The following is an 18,658-nucleotide window of genomic DNA, read 5'->3' on the forward strand; positions in this document are numbered from 1 at the left end:
TATACGCCCCCCCCCCATGAAAACCTGCTTTCCAAAAGAAGGTTGCCCTGAGTAGAGGCTTTGTTTCCCTGCATCATGACCATCTCTTGGAATCAGATCTTTCATGACCACAACAAAGGACTCCTCACAGGATGTCATTTGCCACCAAAAGCAATGTTTTTGTGCCTTATTTCTCTTGTATTTAAGCCTTTTTCCTCCATTTGGAGGCTAATTTGAATGGACATCATGCAAAGCTCCCCAGAAACAAAGGTAGACCCCAGACTTTGAGGCGCCAGCCTGGAATCATCTCTTTCCACCAGTTCTCAGCAACGCTGAACTTTTGAACCTGAAAACCAATGGACATTTCGGCTCGCAAATGCTTGGAGGATGGTGGTGACCCCTTTGCGGGCCCATAATATCCCCCCCGTCCCAAAGTTCACCAAACTTTGGTGACCATTGAAGGAGAGTCCCTTGCAGCCACACTGCACATTTGGGGACTCTTCCTCCAAAACTGCCCCCCCAGGAGCTTTGAAAAAATCCCCATTGACTATAATGGGCCTGCATTTTTTGGGAAACCAGAAAATAAGCCAAATACCCATATTTACCAGTATGTGTATTTGGCTTACTTTGGGTTTAGAAAAAAAAATCAGACCCAATAAACCCGAACCCAAAATTTACCATAATTTTTGTTTTGCACAATCCAAGTTAAGGGTTGGAATTTCTCCCACAGTTACGCTCCTCTCCTCATGAATTTAGTCCTTATTGACTGTCTGAAAAATGCTAGGTATCTGAATAAAATGGCGCAAGGCATGTCCTTTTTGTTGTTCGCAGAGGCCACAAAACTACGTGTTGATGCCCATAGGCTGGTTATCTCGGAAGGATATTTTAAAAAAAAATCAGATGTGACATTTTATTAAATAATTCAGAGCTCTGTGGATAATACTGTCAGTTTTCTCTTCAGACTTTTTAACATCACAGTAACATAGTGAAAATACAAATTATCGCCTACATTGGAAAGGAAGTAATGGTTGCTGCACAGATATTCTGGGTCTGAAAATAGCAAGTGGAACAAGATGTGGAAGAATTTTCTTCAGGTCCATGGGCCAACAAAGATACTGCTGGAGAATGATAGTGTATGTACCTCTTTGGTACTGATGTGTTTTACTTGACACAGAAGAACCCTTCACTCACTTCCATGCGCTGCAGTTCCTCCACCCCTTTTTTCAGCCTACCAGTGAACTCCATTTGGGAACCGTGCTTTTAAAGAGTATTCCATACACACAAGCCAAAATAGCAAAATATAACCCATTTTTGTAAACATCACCAGTTTGCGTTCCTAAGGCTGAACTCCAATCCAGAAAGTCCTCCATGTTCCTTAACCTTTCTTTCAGCAGTGGCAAGTGCAGTAGTATCAACAGAAGCCAGGCCTGTGTTACCTGCCATCTGCAGGTAGGGTTGCCAGTAGGGTTGCCAACTTCCAGGTACTAGCTGGAGATCTCCTGCTATTACAACTATCTCCAGCCAATACAGACCAGTTCACCTGGAGAAAATGGCTGCTTTGGCAATTGGGCTCTATGGCATTGAAGTCCCTCCCCAAACCTTGCCCTCTTCAGGCTCTGCCCCAAAAACCTCCTGCTGGTGGCAAAGAGGCACCTGGCAACCCTACGTGATCCCAGGAGATCTCCAGCCACCACCTGGAGAAGGGCAACCCCACCTTCAGTCTTGTTAAACCTCACTGCCTGATAACTTCCCCCGTTTGACTGAGTGACAGGAGCTAAGCAGTGTTTTACCCCGTGGGGCTCCTGACTTGCACAGTGTCCGTCAACACTTCCTATTGTCCTTTGCAGTATGCAGGCCTTTTTTATGCCTGATGTATTCATCACCAAGCGGCAGACACCTAGTTAATCCATTTAGAACCTATCAGCTCTGTTCATCGGCTCATAAACCTATTACCTCAGAGGCGCTGTGCTCAGGGACACAGGTGCCAGGCCAGTGCACAAAGCCCAATTGAGTTATGTTCACAGCCTGCACGGGGCCCCTCAGATTTGCGATTCAGGCCTGCATGGGGAATTGCACATGTTACGTGGCAGAAGCCACTTTATTAAATATCGATTTAAATCACAGCCTTTAATAAAATCTGATAGGAGACCTATTTCACCCCCCCCCATTACTGCCTTTTGCTGCTTCCTCATCCTGTCGTCCCTCCTCCCGTTCGACTGACAGGGCTTGCCGGATGACAGTGAGGCTCAGAAATAAATAGTTAGCAAGCAGCTCCACGGCAAAACCCTTATCAACAGTAATGAGGCATTTGTGATAATCGAGTGATGAAATGTAAATGGGCAGTAATGAGCACAATTACATCCACTGGGGAACCATCAAAGAGGCTTCTTTCTGCAGATAGATGAGCTGTTCCATTTGTCGGTGTCCATTGCTGGCCTCGTTTGGAGGATGGAGCAGAGATGGGGGTGGAGAGGCAGGGAAGATTGCAGAGGAAATAAAAGAAGCGTGTTAACAGACTCGTTGACAGCCAGGTTGGAAAAAAAAAAGCCTGCCTGTCTTTAATCCTATCTTAGATTGTTATCCTGAATCCCCCCTCCCCATTTCCACCTCTGTTCCTCTAACTCGTGGGTCCTTAAGAGATGATTCGATTTACCGAAATGTTTGAAAACTGCCTCATTGGCGCTAACAAGATTAAGCTGAGCCTAGGTCAGCCCGATACACTGGAAATATGCAGGGTGACTGCAATTGGCTTTCAGCTGGAGCTGAGCTCCAGGACACTGGGATGGTTGCCAGGGCTACTGCTTATGTCATCTTTGCAAAGCGAGGAACTGGCAAGGAGAAATACTGACAAGCACGGGGTAACTCAGCACTTCGCTCATCGTGACTGCTAAATGTTAACAAAAATTGGTGCCTGCTTGGGAGGAATATACAGGGTATCAAGACTGCCTAATTCATCCTGGAGTGAAGTGGGCACTTCCTGAAAGGAAATAATTGTCGGTTTTAAATAAATAATTTTAAATAAATAATTCTAGATTTTAAATAAATAAAATAAATTATTCTAGATTGTAAAAACCTGAAAGTATACCATAAAGTAAACGAATCAGAACATCACGTACTGGACATAGTTTGTTTTAACCATGAAAGCTGATGTAGCCCATTTGAAGTCCTCGTTTTGAATCTTGTCTCTTCATTAAGCTTCCCTATCTCTCAGACTGAACTACCCACCTTTCATATATGGACAGTAGTACTGACCTGCTTTACAGGGTTATTATCAGGATTACAGTACAATAAGGTTATGTGAAGTTCTTTGAGCATCTGAAAGCACTATTTGCATTATAGTTGTTAAGAAAGATGTAACCTGCACCTTTCCAAAATAAACAATTAAAAAGAACAAATTCCCACTAAAATATGATCAGAAACGTGAGTCTCCACCAACTGCTGCTCTTCATGAACTGGTTAACACCTCACTCTTTGTGCTCATGTTTCTCCTCACTAGGATTGCCAGCTCTGGGTTGGGAAATACCTAGAGATTTTGGGGGCGGGGCTTGAGGAGGGCAGGGTTTGGAGAGGGGAAGGACTTCAATGCCATAGAGTCCAATTGCCAAAGTTGCCATTTTCTCCAGGGGAACTAATCTCAGTCGGCTGGAGATCAGTTGCAATAGCGGGAGATCTCCAGCTAGTACCTGGAGGTTGGCAACCCTATGGGTGGAGCCTGGGGAGGGTGGGGTTTGTGGATTGGGTGGACCTCAGCAGGGTATAATGCCATAGACACCACGCTCCAAAACAGCCATTCTCCACGAGAACTGATTTTGTAGTCTGGAGATCAGTTGTAATTCTGGGATATCTCCTGGCCTCAGCAGGAGGTTGGCAATGTTACCACTTACACCTTACAATTTTTTCTTCAAAATAGACTGGAGAATGGTAATAGTTGGCTGCCTGACTGGAGATGGTGGTTTTCAGATTTGTGTTTTTATCTGCTTAGGGCCTCACCCCACCTATCTGTTAACCTTTTACAGCTTTCGCTGTTTTTATAGGATCCTTGCTACCCAACCCCAGTTCTGTGTAATACCAGACAGGCCCATTTTTATTTTTTTTGTAATGCAATGAAGCAGTTTCTAAACATTTAGAGAGAGAGAAAGATCAAGTTATTTCACTACATCGTGTCTTATTTTGCATGAAATCCTGTTTTTGAGTTAAGGTATTGAACACACAGTGGTAGTATATTGAATATTTTATTATGTTTTTAAGCAAAATTCTTGCTCTAAGAAAGATGGACAAAAGTCCTCCAGGATTGCCTTGATGATATCCTTTAAAAATCAAATACAACATGTAATTCCAGATGAATTGGCTTTATACTGAGCCAGACCCTTGATGCATCGAGGTCAGTATTGCCTATTCAGACTGGCAGCAGTTCTCCCGAGTCTCAGGCAGAGGTCTTTTACATCACCTGATCCTTTTACCTGAAGATGTCAGGGATTGAATCTAGGACCATGTACATGCCAAGCAGATGCTCTACCGCTGAGCCACATCCCCTTCACAGGAGCACCACAATTAGAATGTTACAGACTTTGGGCGCTTACATACATGCCGAATAATGCACTTGCAATTAGGGTTGCCAGATCCCCCCTTGCAACCAGAAGGAGGTTTAGGGAGGCAGGGTTGGGGGTGGAGATCAGCATAATCTATGTGATGATGTTATGTCTGGTTTGTCGGGGCAGCATCAACTGGGGCGGCTGAGAAAAAAAGCAGCCCCACATGACCCCCCAAACGCGGGGAGCAATGAAGGCAAAACAGGCTGGCAAATAGCGCCCTGTCCTCCTGCCTTGCGTCAAACAGCTGATTGGGAAAAACAGCTGATCAGTGGCGAGGCACTGGGAGGACCAGGGAGGGTAGCTGGAGAGGGGGGAATAAGGTCAAGCGCCTTGTTTCCTTCCCTCCAACTTGTTGTGACAAGAGTTGTGACTTGAAGTCCTGCTGGCTGAATATCTTCTGAAATCTGTCTTTTCCTTGATTCCTGGATGAGTCTTTCTCTCTCAGTAAGATGCCAGTGCCCTAACCTGGATAGCCCAGGCTAGCCTGAACTCGTCAGATCTCAGAAGCTAAGGAGGGTCGACCCTGGCTACTACTTGGATGGGAGACCTCCAAGGAATACCAGGGTGATTACATGGAGGCAGGCAATGGCAAACCACCTCCGAACATCTCTTACCTTGATAACCCTATGGGGTCAACATAAATCAGCTGTGTCTTGACTGCAAAAAAAATTGCTGGTGGGTCTCTCTGATATGGGTGACACTATCATAGATTAAGCTTGCTGGATGTGATGAGTGGCCATGGTATTCAAGCACATTCAAACTGCCATTACCTGCAAGATTATGTGAAAAAGTAGATTTGGATAATTTAAGGTTCGTACCTTTTGGTTCTAACTGTATTTATAATACAAAGAAGTCTGCTTATTGGAAATTTATTAGCTATTAAATTATATTAGTTATTGACCTTAATACTTGGGCATAAGTAATGAGATTTCAATTGTGCTGAGTTTAAAAGCATGAAGCTGCAGTGGCTAAAATTATTTCTGTTTACTTTCATGGTCCTCTGTGCATTCCATTTGATCACAGCATTTCTGTATTAGATATAATTTTGAAAGCTATCATATTTAAAAGACATATTCACCTAATCCATCCCTAACAAAACCAGTCAAAGTTAGAAAAATGGGCTGTGTTTTTGAGCAAAGGCTAATAGCTTTGGGCATATTCCCTGATTTTAGTATACGGTCAACCTTAAACCTGTATATTGCCGAAATGGCTAATTTCAGGTTTATTTTAGGTTCAGGTATATTGATATGCACAACCCTAGATCCCAGGATCCCCAAAATATTCTTTTGGGTGGTCAAAGGGGATCCTTTTTACCAGCAGAAAAGCTGGTTGGGTCCACCCCAGTAATCAGATTGTCAGAAAGGACAATGACACATGACCATCATTTTGGCAGCAACCTCTTGCTTTTCAAAAATTTTTGTTCTGCCCAGTAATGAACCTGACCAAGTGTTTATCAGTCATTTATGCCCTGGTATAAATTAAGATTGCCAGCTGTGGGCTGGGAAACACCTGGAAATTTGGAGGGTGGAGCCTGGGGAGGTCAGGGTTTGAGGAGGGGAGGGTCCTCAGCAGGGTTCAATAACTAGCTTATGCTACAAGAAATTGCAAGCAAAGTTTACAAAAAAATATAGCACGCAATATGATTCCAAAGCAGCTATTTTCTCCAGGGGAACTGATCTTGGTCATCTGGAGATCAACTGTAATAACAGGAGATCTCCACGTACTACCTGGAGGTTGGCAACCCTAGTATAAATAGTGAGCTCTTGGATAGTTCAGCGGTTACCACAAAAGCAACCCCCCCCACACACACTCTTTCTATGATGAAATAGGTCATTTTTTCCTGTTTAGTAAAATCTGGAGCATAGATCATTATAGTGCCTTTGGCAGCTAATTTGAACGTCAGTGACTCAACTTTGAGAAGGAGCTTTTTCTGCCTTAAAGAATCTCTGAGAGTTTTCAGACTGCAGTAATTGAAAAATCCCCAAACACTCGCTCACAGAGGAGATGCACATTACTGCAGGAACAGTCTACAAATTGTAAAGTATTCAATTTACATTCCCACCACCTCGGGGCAGTTGAGAAGAATTTATATCTTCAGAAACCTTTGAACTAACAAAAGATAACATTCAACAGCAAAGTCTACTTGCATAAAGGTTTTTTTTAAACTTCATTTTTGTTGCCACTGAGGTTAAAGTCACTTACCAGAAACCTCCAAAGGAAAAGCTAAAAGTTACTGATGGGCATGCTGCTGATTGCTGAATTGTGAGTTGATCATGAGATATTTGATTGTCATCCTGAAAGGATGCCTGTCAAATGACATCGAGACTTCTGTGGACAGTTAGCTACTTTGTGGAAGTGACCCTCCAATTTAAATTCAGTATCCCTTTGAAATTTCAATCCATTTGAATCAAATTGGGAGTTGACCTTCAGGCAATATCCAAGCTGTGACAACCTATTGACAACTGCAGGTTGCAGACATTACTTGGCTCCCTGATTGGAAGTGGTGAACAGGTTGTGAGCTAAACCTGCAGGTATTTCAGCATCCTTAGTATGAGCCAAACAGGCTGTGAGCCAAACCTCACACCTCACATGCAGACTTCCCTATAAAATATACACTGTGGTCCTAAATCATCTAAAGTTGACCAAATGACTGAATCCCACTAGATAGTTATTTCTAGCTGACTCAAATCTCATTGCCTTCAACAACTGATCTTAACTGAAATGGGATCTTAGTGTTGTAGCTTGAAAATGCTCTTAGAAGTTACTACCAGATCCTTTGAGTCACAGAAATGGCTAAGAACTACTCTCAACTACCTGTAACCATACACAGGTAACTCCTGCTTAATGTAACATTTGAAGTGACTGTAAGGACCCTTGTAAGGCCACTATTATTCCTTTCACTAATCCACCTTCCTTTGACCAATGAAATATCTGCATTAGCCTGTCTCCTTTCCACGAATATAGCATCCATAGGACCTTCTCACGCAGTGGGCCAGCTTTCTGAGGGTCAGCTCTTCCTGCTACTCTCTTAGTACCAAAAGGGAATTTTCAGGAATTTGTCCATTGCGTTCAAAAGACAAAAGGCTTGACAAAAGAAACAGCAGCCAGGCTTGAGCCTTTCTTCTGGGGAGGAAGTTCTCCCCTGCTCTACCTTGACCAGCAGGACTTCCTGCCCAACTAAGCAGAATTTTAGCAATTGGCTTAGATGTCTTTAAAAGGGAATTGCACATGTGTAAAGTGCTGACAAGTCAGAGATGAGTTATGGTGACCCCGTAGGGTTTTCAAGTCAAGAGACACTCGGAGGTGGTTTGCCATTGCCTTCCTCTGCATAGTGACCCTGGTATTCCTTGGGGGTCTCCCATCCAAGTACTAACCAGGGCTTACCCTGCTTAGCTTCTAAGATCTGATTAGATTAGGCTAGCCTGGGCCATCCAGGTCAGGGCAAAAGGGAATTAGGCATATTCATGTGGTCCATCTATAGCCATTAGCCATGATGAGTCAATAGGATATATACATTCAGAGGTAGTATACATCTGAATGCCAATTGCTAAAAGGCAGGGGACCATTTTTCTTCTGTTCCCCTGCTGTGGGCCTTTAGCGGTGTCTGTCTGGCCGTTGTAGGAAACAGGATGCTGGACTAGATGGATCATTGGTCTGATCTAGCAGGGCTCTACTTGTGTTCCAAGTTCTTAAACAGGCTACCTTTCATGTTCCCTCCCCTCTTGTTCTAAGTTTTTATATTGTTTACTTTAGATATGTTTGGCTTAAAATAATTAAAAATGTACATAAAACAGAAAAAAGTACAAATCATAGAAAGACATACATGGGGAAAAAATGCTGAAACTGGGGGAAAAACCCAGCTTCTAAGAAATGCATTGCCAGATGGACCCATGTAGTTTCAAATGCCACTCATATGAATTGGACCAATTAATTTAAAGAAAGATGACCAACCCCCACATCCAATGAATGAGTAAGCAATTCTAATTTGTTGTGTGCCTAGTATCAGTAACACCTGAGGTTACATGATCTCCCACCCTATTCATGGCTTAAAAAATTAGTGATGGATAAACTATCACCATACTTACTCAGTAGGAAATGGTCTTTTCCTTCCTTTTCCCCATCTCCTGATCAAAGGTCATTCACTGTAATTGCTGATCTAATGATACCCTTTCCCTTTGACCAGGTTTCCCATTTGTACAGGAAACAAAGGAATGAAAGAGACACCAATTGTTTTTGTTGTTATTTACTCAAACTTCCCTGGAATGATGCAATTGCCATAAGAATATCCAACACTGGTTATTATATTGGAATACTGAAGAAAGGTTTCTAATGCAATCATTGATTTTACATTGGTTGGTTGTGTGTGTAGTGTACTTTTGTTTTCTTCCTTTTTTTGTGTGTGTACAGAAATTGATAAATGTTTCTATTAACTAATAACCCAGGAATCAACAGTCTTATAAAACTGGGTTTATTCAGCCCAGGAAAATTAGGCAATCCATCATGACTGATTTGTTCACGTTTCTCCCCTGCAAATAAGTGAGATGAAAACTTTAAAACCAATAAGATAATACACTTAACAAATTCAGCTGAGAGAGATGGATAAACTAAGATGCCACTGGCATCCGTTAAGGGAAATCTGTTGGGTTTCCAATTATTTGAGCAGATTTTGTATCCCCCATTTGCTGCCAGACTGACTGCATCTCCCTCCCCCCTTTTCTCCCCTCTTTCAAACCAGATCATCTGATCTTAAATCAGAACAAGCTCATCATATCACACTATGAAAGGCCAACAGGGGATAAATGACACCAGATGTTATATGAGTTTTCTTTTAGGCTTTCATTGCAGCCTCGCTGCATTCCCCATGCTGCTTTTTACTTGTCAAAAACTAAAATGTGCTTTGATAGATAACAACCCCATTTTCTTTCCCTGGCTGAGCTTAGAGAAAACTATTAGGTATTACTATTGATGCTGCTTAACTGGGGAACGCAAGCTGGATCCTAGAAAATGGGACCAAGGGATCCTAAGCCTTTGTCGTGTTTCCCCCCAATCCTCCAGCTGGAGAATTTATAATCTGAGTGTTGTTGTTGTTTTTAAGAATACCCTGCTGAAGGATTTTATAAAATTTAAATTCAGAGAATACAACAACATAGTAAAGCACAATAGGGGAAATAGATAACCTTCATGCACAGATGTCCCTTGAGAAACCTTGAGAATAAACTGATGTATTTGGTTAGGTACCAGAAGAAGGCTGTTGACTTTTGAACACTGGGTTGAATTAACAGGAGTGCTAACTGTGCCCTAAAGTAGGACTCCAGCTAGATTGAAGGATATGTGGTTTCAAAAGATGTTTCTGCTACATTGCATAAAAGAGGAGAAGAGAACTTATCCCCTGCCTTAGTTCCTTAAGTGTCATTGGGAGGAATATTTATTTACTTATTTATTTGCTTCATTTATACCCTGCCTTTGTCTCCAGTGAAAACCCAAAATGGCTTACATCGTTCTCCTCTCCTCCATTTTATTCTAAAACAAACAAACAAACAAACAAACAAACAAACATGTGTGTGTGTGTACATGGCTTTAGATCGCCTGGTTAGCTTCCATGGCAGAATGAAAATTCAGACCTGGGCCTCCCAGGTCCTGATCTAATCACTACGCAACATTTCTGTTGTAAAATTGTCTCACCCCATCCTGAGTTTTGTTTGCCAAATTTGCTCAACTTCTTCAACCTTTCACAAGCTGGTTAGCCATCTATCATCTCTGGGCTGCAGAGAAATGCAAGAGATTATGTTTGCCTTGACCCTCATCTAAATATGATTTGAGAAGGGAAATCCTTGACTAGTTATCCTTTGGGATGTTAAGAACTTCTCAGCCCTTTGGACAACTGTGTGCTTATAAACCAAGCCTTGGATAAGCATGACTCATCTTCACTGTTAGGCTTCTGACCCAAACATCTTGTCAAACTGCTGTGCAGTAGTTTGGTGGTCAAGTTTTGTTTCATTCTCCTTTGTGGCTACTTTTGCACTTGTGCAGTAGGTGAAATCAGTTCCCTTTACATAAGGGTCATAAATAGTTGGGTCAGTTAATTAAATGATGTTAGAGGATGGGGAGTGAAAAATTATAACTCCCATGTGACTGTGTGAAAATGCACATGTGAACTGCTGCGGATCCAGACAGAACAGCAGCATCTAAGGTTAATCTTATGGACAGACAAACACCATTTCTGACAGCTGGTCTGTCTGCAGGCACATATGACTGGCTATTTTGCTCGTTCTTCATTTAAACCATTGACAATGGAGTGTGGCAAGGCAGAGGCATCTGGTGGAATGTGGCTTAATTTGCACTCTGTGTGCATAGAAAGTAACACAGCAAACAGGCTCAATCTGCTTATGAGCAGTCCAAATTGCCAACTAAACAATTGGCTCTCTGCTTGCAACAGATGAGCAAGGTATGAGCTGAATCAGTGGGTTCTTGAGCATCCCTGCTCTTCCTAGGATGTTTGGGAGCAGTGAAGAAAGAATGTTTTCATAAAGAAAGGAATGAACTTACATATTTCATTAGTATCCTGGATAGAGCTTCTGATCTTTCCAGTCCCGTGAATGCACCTTGTCCCATTAGGGTCTTGGAGTCATGTGAGAACTGGCACTTTCATAGAATCATAGAGTTGGAAGGGGCGATAAAAGCCTTCTAATCCAACCCCTCGCTGAATGCAGGATCATCCTAGAGCATCCCTGACAAGTACTGAATTATGCCCTGTTTTTGAACTCCAAATGGAAACCCTTTCAATGACCATTTAAACTCATACCACATTCTTTTAAAACTGTGAATTTCAATGGAATTTCAGTGTTGAGTATCTGCTTCATAGACAATGTTAAGTCCACACATTTGGATGTAGGAATAGGATGTGTTTTGACATCCAGTTCATACATCTTGCCAGGGAAGCACTGATCAGTTTTGTTTGAAGTACAACATGTGTCTTTCTTCTCTAAAATGGACTGAGATGCCAAGATGAACTTTGCCATTGACTTAAGTATGTGGAGGCCTGTTTTGCATATTTTCCCCATACATTTTGGAAAAGGAGGAATGATACAAAGAGTTTGGTTGAGGGGAAGGAACATAGGTAAGGATCTCAGGGTTTGTGTGCAGGATAATCCCTACTTTCTACATTGTGTCTCAAACCACAGCCTATTTACATATTTTGCACAGAACTGAATGAAAGCCATTAACTGGAGATGCTGGGGATTGAACTTGGGACCGTCTACATGGGAAGCATGTGCTCTGCTCCTCCAGAGACACAGCCTCTCTGAATTAGGTCTAAACTGAGCTTTCTTCTGTATACACAGCCTACTTCCTTCATCTGCATAGCCCAGTCCCTGTGAGATAAGAGAAACTAAGAACTGCCTCACACACATTAAATGATTTGGTGGCTACATGTGAAATGTTTTTTTGCATATTTTCATACTCTAATGTGCACCAACAACAAATGTCTATCATGGGAGGAGCCAGCATCAACTATGCTATGACCACGTATATGCACAATAGTAATATATAACAATATAACACATGAAGAAGACTGAAAAGAAAAGCTGTTTCTTCAAGTCCACTAAGTAAGTTTCATGACTGAATAAGAAACGGAACCTATATCTCACACAGCAAAACCATATTGACATTAGAACTGCCAAGAACCAATTGCCTTAGGATTCCCTTCATTTCAACCAGATGCCACCGAGACATTATACGAAAGCAAGTCACATGACATTCAACTCCATGGGCCCCCTGTTAATCAGTCATGCCAACTTATGGCAACTCCTTAGGGTTTTCAAGGCAAGAGATGAACAGAGGTAGCTTGCCATTGCTCTGCCTCTATGTAGCAATCTTGGACTTCCTTAGTGGTCTCTCCTATTGGGGTTGCCAGCTCTGGGTTGAGGAATACCTGGAGTTTTGGAGGGTGGAGCCTGAGGAGGAGAGGGGCAGGACTTCAATGGGTAGGGTTGCCAGGCCCCTCTTCACTACTGGCGGGAGGTTTTTGGGGTGGAGCCTGAGGAGGGTGGGGTTTGGGGAGAGGAGGGACTTCAATGCCATAGAGTCCAATTGCCAAAGCAGCCATTTTCTCCAGGTGAACTGATCTCTATCGGCTGGAGATCAGTTGTAACAGCAGGAGATCTCCAGCTAGTACTTGGAGGTTGGCAACCCTATCAATGGGATATCATGCTCAGTGAACAGATCTTTCCCCTGGAGATCAGTTATAATCCCAAGATATTTCCAGCCCCCACCAGGTTGGCAACCCTGTCTCCCATCCAAGTACTAATCAGGGCCCACCATGCTCACCTTCTCAGATCTGACAAGATCGGGCCAAATCTAATTAGAACCAGCAGTAGTATACATATAGGGTTGCCAGGCCCCTCTTCTCCACTGGTGGGATATTTTTGGGGCGGAGCCTGAGGAGGGTGGGGTTTGGGGAGGGGAGGGACTTCAATGCCATAGAGTTCAATTGCTAAAGTGGCCATTTTTCTCCAGGTGATCTGATCTCTATCAGCTGGAGATCAGTTGAATTAGCAGGAGATCTCCTGCTACTACCTGGCAGTTGGCAACCCTATATACATAGGCTAAAATCAGCATAAAATGATCTGGTTGCGTTGTTGGATAGGTAGAGCTTGCCCTCTTCCACACATATGCACACACACACACACACTAGTCTAGATTCTTGCTGTGCCCCTATTTAAATCGTTGAATTATTGGTTGTTATTTGCTGCGAATGGAAGTACAGAGCATCAATGAAGATATTTTCTGCTCTTTGGCCTACATGAACTGCTGGATTTGCTTTGGTGCCTGTGAGGTCTGCCTTAGCAACCCCCTAATGTGATTATAATATCTACTCTTCTGTTTGCATTGTAAGGTTGCTTCTTATTATGTTCCCTAAAGTGAAACCTTCCCAGGGTATTAGCAAGAAAGCAATGCCTCTTCAGAAAATACAAGTCTCAAACGAACACTTGTCTTAACATTAGTATTGTTTGAGGTTAGGAAGAGAAATCCTGACTCTTCCAGCACACAGATATCTGCCCTGGTATATCCTTTCCAGCTGAAATTGTTGCCAGCAAGTAAAGGGATTTGAATGCATATTGGCCCAGTTTCTTTGCTGCTTTGATTTGCCAGCGAGCCAAGCAGAACACAATTAGTGGCTACTGACACCTTTGCAGGAAGAGTTTAGAAGGGAGAACAGGAAACTGAAAATGGCTTTTCAAAAGACAGGAGGAAAATCCTGTCTGGTTAAATAAACAGAGGCGGGGGGAAAGAGGCAATGGGGATTGTGAAATGCTGTGTTATGATATTTGTATTTCTGTATCATTTAGGAAAATCCTATTATAGCTTTAGCCACAGAAGCGTTCCTGGTGTGCAAGATAGAGGCAGTTCATGAAAACATAGAGTGTTTGCAGCTGGAAAAGAGGACGAACGATTGCTTTCTATGGATGTCAGCATTACACCCCAGTTCTCATCAATAGAATATAATCTCATTGCACCCAGCTCTTCGTAATATCAATGGAACGCAGTGGTGCCATCAGGAATTTGCAGGCTGCCAGTTACCTGAAGGACAGAAACCTGGGTGTTTTAACAAGGGGAAAGATCTCCACAACATGGCACCATATCATGGAGCGGCATAACTTAGGTCTGGGTGTGCTTTTTGCACAGGGAGTGTTGCTTGCCTCGATTTCCCAAGGCGTAGCTACAACGCTGCCGCGGCGAAGCCACTCGCGGTGTGAGTTATGCAAAGAATCCCTTCTCAATTAATACCAAATGAGATGCCTGCTGTCAGTGTGCCCTTGTGCAGCCGGCACTCAGGGACGGCCCGTGTGGCAACAGCAAGTGATTCAGGCTGGCTCCCTTTCATGTTGAGGTTTCTGAGTGAGACCTTGCAAAAAAAAATTGCTCGGGTTTTACTTTTTATCGGCTGTGCTGAGAGTGGGGAGGAAATCAAAAGGAATAAGTTTGGTTGTGCAGTTATCCCAGTGATTAAAATATAATAGGCTAATGAGATTACAAAAGCTGATTGTGAACAAGACCAATTGTGCTAATTGGAGCCTCCTGAATGGCAATTTGAGCTGCTGCTGCCGCTGCTGCCGCTGAGTTTTGAAATATAATCAGTTTTACTAATTTTATCTGATTTCTTAATGAAGCTTGCCTTGAGCAATTGTTCTATGTGTTCTTTAGCAAACAGCGTGTGTCATAACTGCTGACATTAATCTTGATTACTTTGGTTAAAATAAATAGTTTTACTTGGGCGGCTTTCAGAAAATACATTAGGGGCAAACCCTATATGTTGGGGAAGACAGGAAGGGTCCCCCCCCCACCCTGCTTTCAACTATTTTTTATTTGTTTGGCTTTTTAGATTTTATTTGCCAAGGATCAAAAGTGAAATGTCTGCCTTCTTGCATCAGAGGGACCTTTGTAATTGTATCTTTGCTCTGCTCCTTCATTTCCTGCTGGGAGGTATATAAGGTGTGTTTCTCCCCCCACCCCTTCTCTTTCCTTTCACAGTGAAAGAGCATTCACTAACCAGAACGTCACTAGCATTGAACACACAACTGGCATGAGCTCAAAAGTCACATAATGAGAGGGGGGGGGGATAGAGAGAGAGAGAGAGAGAGAGAGAGAGAGAGAGAGAGAGAGAGAGGAAACATCATAAACAGTTTGTTTATGCAAAGCTGGCACACATGTATTCTGAATGCTTCATGCTCCAGCTGCTAGCACTAACACTCCTGACTATAAAAGTGCTTTCTCATAGAAGTCATTTATTTTTTATGGGGGATTAATGTACTCGGGATGATTCTGCGGAGCACAAGGACACAAAAACCACCGACTAAAATCTACACTAAGATATATTAGGGGGAACTGGAATCGAATAGCATGGTTCCGACCAGACTTTTTCAGAAAGAAGCCCTATTGATCTCTGTGGGATCAAGGGCTGGCTCACAAACGTTGCAGTGCAATATCTGTGGTGGCCCATTCAGGCCTTCGGGGTGTAGTGGTTAAAAGCGACAGGCTCTAACCTGGAGAACCGGTTCGATTCCCCACTCCTCCACATGCAGCCTGCTGGGTGAACTTGGGCCAGTTACAGTTCTCGCAGAACTCTCTCAGCCTCACCTACCTCACAAGGTGCCTGTTTGGAGGGGTGGGGGAGGGAAGATGATTGTAAGCTGCTTTGAGACTCCTTAAGGTAGGGAAAAAGCGGGGTATAAAAATCTACTCTTTTTCTTTATCAAGGGATAAACATCATACGCGCCAAACCTTTTAATATATTTTTATTAATTAAAAGAAAAAGAAATATATAAAATACAAAATAAAAACATTGGTCCTTTCCATAAAAGAAGGAAAATAATATTTTACATAAAGTACACTATACAATACTTGATAAACACAGTAATAATGTTAAATACTATTATAAATTGGGGTAATATAAAAATTTTAAAAACTTGCAGTGGTGATGACTATTATAAATCTAAACACAATTTTTAAAGAATATTTCACAGATATTGAAAATTAAGTTCATATATTATTATCATCTCTCCATAATACATTTAGATGTTTTCCCCCTTTAACACCTTTTCAATACAGAAGAAGTAACAATGATGATTTTGTTGGAACTGTACCTACTTGGTGACACTCAGTCACTTAGAATTTCTAAGGCTGGCCTGTTGGATCCTGACAATCAGCACATTCTCTGGCTAGTGATCTGGACACCACTTGACTATGGATGAGAGCACCTCTATGACCACCTGTACTTTGAAAGATGAGGGAGTTGGAAGGGGTCATACACACCATCTAGTCCAACCCCTTGCCCAATGCAATATCAACCTAAAGCATCCCTGACAAGTGTTCATCTAGCCACTGCTTAGAGACTTCCAGTGAGGGGGAGCTCACCACCTCCCTTGGAAGCTGATTCCAATGCTGAACAACTCTTACTGTAAAAAAAATAATTCCAAATATCCAGCTGGTATCTTTCCACCTGTAATCTAAACCGATTATTGCGAGTCCTATCCTCTGCTACTAATAAGAACAGTTCCCTGCCCTCCTCTAAGTGACGGCCTGTCAAATACTTGAGAGCAATCATATCTCCTCTTCTCCAGACTGAACATTCCCAAGTCCCTCAGCCTTTCCTCATAGGGCTTGGTCTCCAGGCCCCTAATCATCCTCATCACTCTCCTCTGTACCTGTTCCATTCTATCCGCATCCTTTTTAAAGTGAGACCTCTAGAACTGCATACAGTACTCCAGGTGCAACCTGACCAATACAGTGGGACTATGACATTTTGTGATTTGGATTTATGCCTCTGTTGGTACACCCCAAAACCTCATTAGCCATTTTTGCTGCTGCATCACACTGACTGCTCATATTTAACTTACGATCCCCCCATACCCCAACATCTTGTTCATACACACTGCTACCCAGATGTGTATTCCCCATCCAGTATGCATGCTTCTCATTTTTGTTACCCAGATGTAGAACTCTGCACCTATCCTTGTTGAACAGCATCTTGGTTACATCCACCCACTTTTCCAGTGTGTTCAGATCTCATTGAATTCTATCTTCCGGTGTGTTTGCTACCCTTCCCAATTTTGTGTCATCTTCAAATTTAATGAGTAGTCCCTCCACCCCCTCATCCAGAATATTTATAAAAGTACTGAAAAGTACTGGGCCCAGATCCAAGCTCTGTGGCATCCCATCCCACTGGACACCTCCCTCCATTCAGATAAAATGCCAATGACAACTACTCTTTGAGTGCATTTTTCCAACTAGTTCCCTATCCATCTAACTATCCTAGGGTCCAGTCCACAGTCCTATAGTTTACCCATCAGAACATCATGGGGAATCCTTTCAAAAGCTTTACTGAAATCCAGGTAAATAACGTTGATGGCTTTTCCATGGTCCAGTAAACTTATCACTCGATCCAAGAAGGAAACGAGGTTGGCCTAGTAGGATCTGTTGGGGACAAATCCATGCTGACTTCCCTGTATCACCAAGTTGTCCTTCAGATACTCGCAGACTGATCTCTTAAAAATCTGCTCAGTATCTTTTCTGGGACAGGGGTCAGACTGAGTTATCTGTAGTTTCCTGGGTCACCCCCCCCCCCTTAATTTCTTTTACTAATACATCAGATTTAGCAGGAAAAAAGCACTTTCTAGCATTTGGGATCAGAAGTGTTGATTCATTTGATGTTCATTGTGCTTGTAGAGCTTCAGTCTTTGAGCAGAAATGTCTCTTATTATTTTATATTACATTATCTTCCTCAGTGATATCTATGTATCAATCAATTGATCGATCAATCAATCAATCAATCAGTCTATACACACACAGAGAGAGATATGAAGTTGCCTTATACTGAATCAGAATATTGCCCTCTCAAGGTCAGTATTGTCTGCTCAGACTGGCATGAGACCCATCATTACGTCTCAGTCCCTGGAAGAGAATTAACCCCAGAATGCAGAATAATGTGGAACATGCTATCTGAAATACAGAACACATTTTTTTTCTAAATAACCATGATTTTAACAGATGGAAATATTTGTTTTTTGGAGCAGTCACTGCTGTGATTGAAAATTGCCTAAACGAGTGGGACAACGTTTTCATATACAAATAGTTTACCCTGTGGAGCGGGACCTGAGGTTTTGGCAACAACCCAGCAAAATCCAGTGTAGCTTGAAAGTTACAATATTGGACTAAGACCTGTGAGACCTGGGTTCAAATCTCTACACTGCCATGAAGTTCACTGACAGTGCCATTCTATGCAAGTTAACACCATTTAAGTCAATAGGCTTAGAAGGGTCTAACTCTGCTTAGGATGGTACTATGGGTGATACTGGGCCAGTTATACTTTCTCAGCCTAAACTATCTCACAGCTCCTTGGAGGAAGATTGGGATAAAAATATAGTACAAAAATATGAATAGACCTACACAAAGTTCTTTATCATTCCCCAGCACTTTTTTTGTTAAGGAACTAAAAACGTACATGACATTTTGTATTATTTCTATTAGCTTTATGTTACAGATGGGAAACTAATGCAGAGAGCCATGATGGGCTGATCTGTGCTACTAAA

The sequence above is a fragment of the Euleptes europaea genome, chromosome 8 (assembly GCF_029931775.1).
Source record: "Euleptes europaea isolate rEulEur1 chromosome 8, rEulEur1.hap1, whole genome shotgun sequence".
Classification (NCBI taxonomy): domain Eukaryota; kingdom Metazoa; phylum Chordata; class Lepidosauria; order Squamata; family Sphaerodactylidae; genus Euleptes; species Euleptes europaea.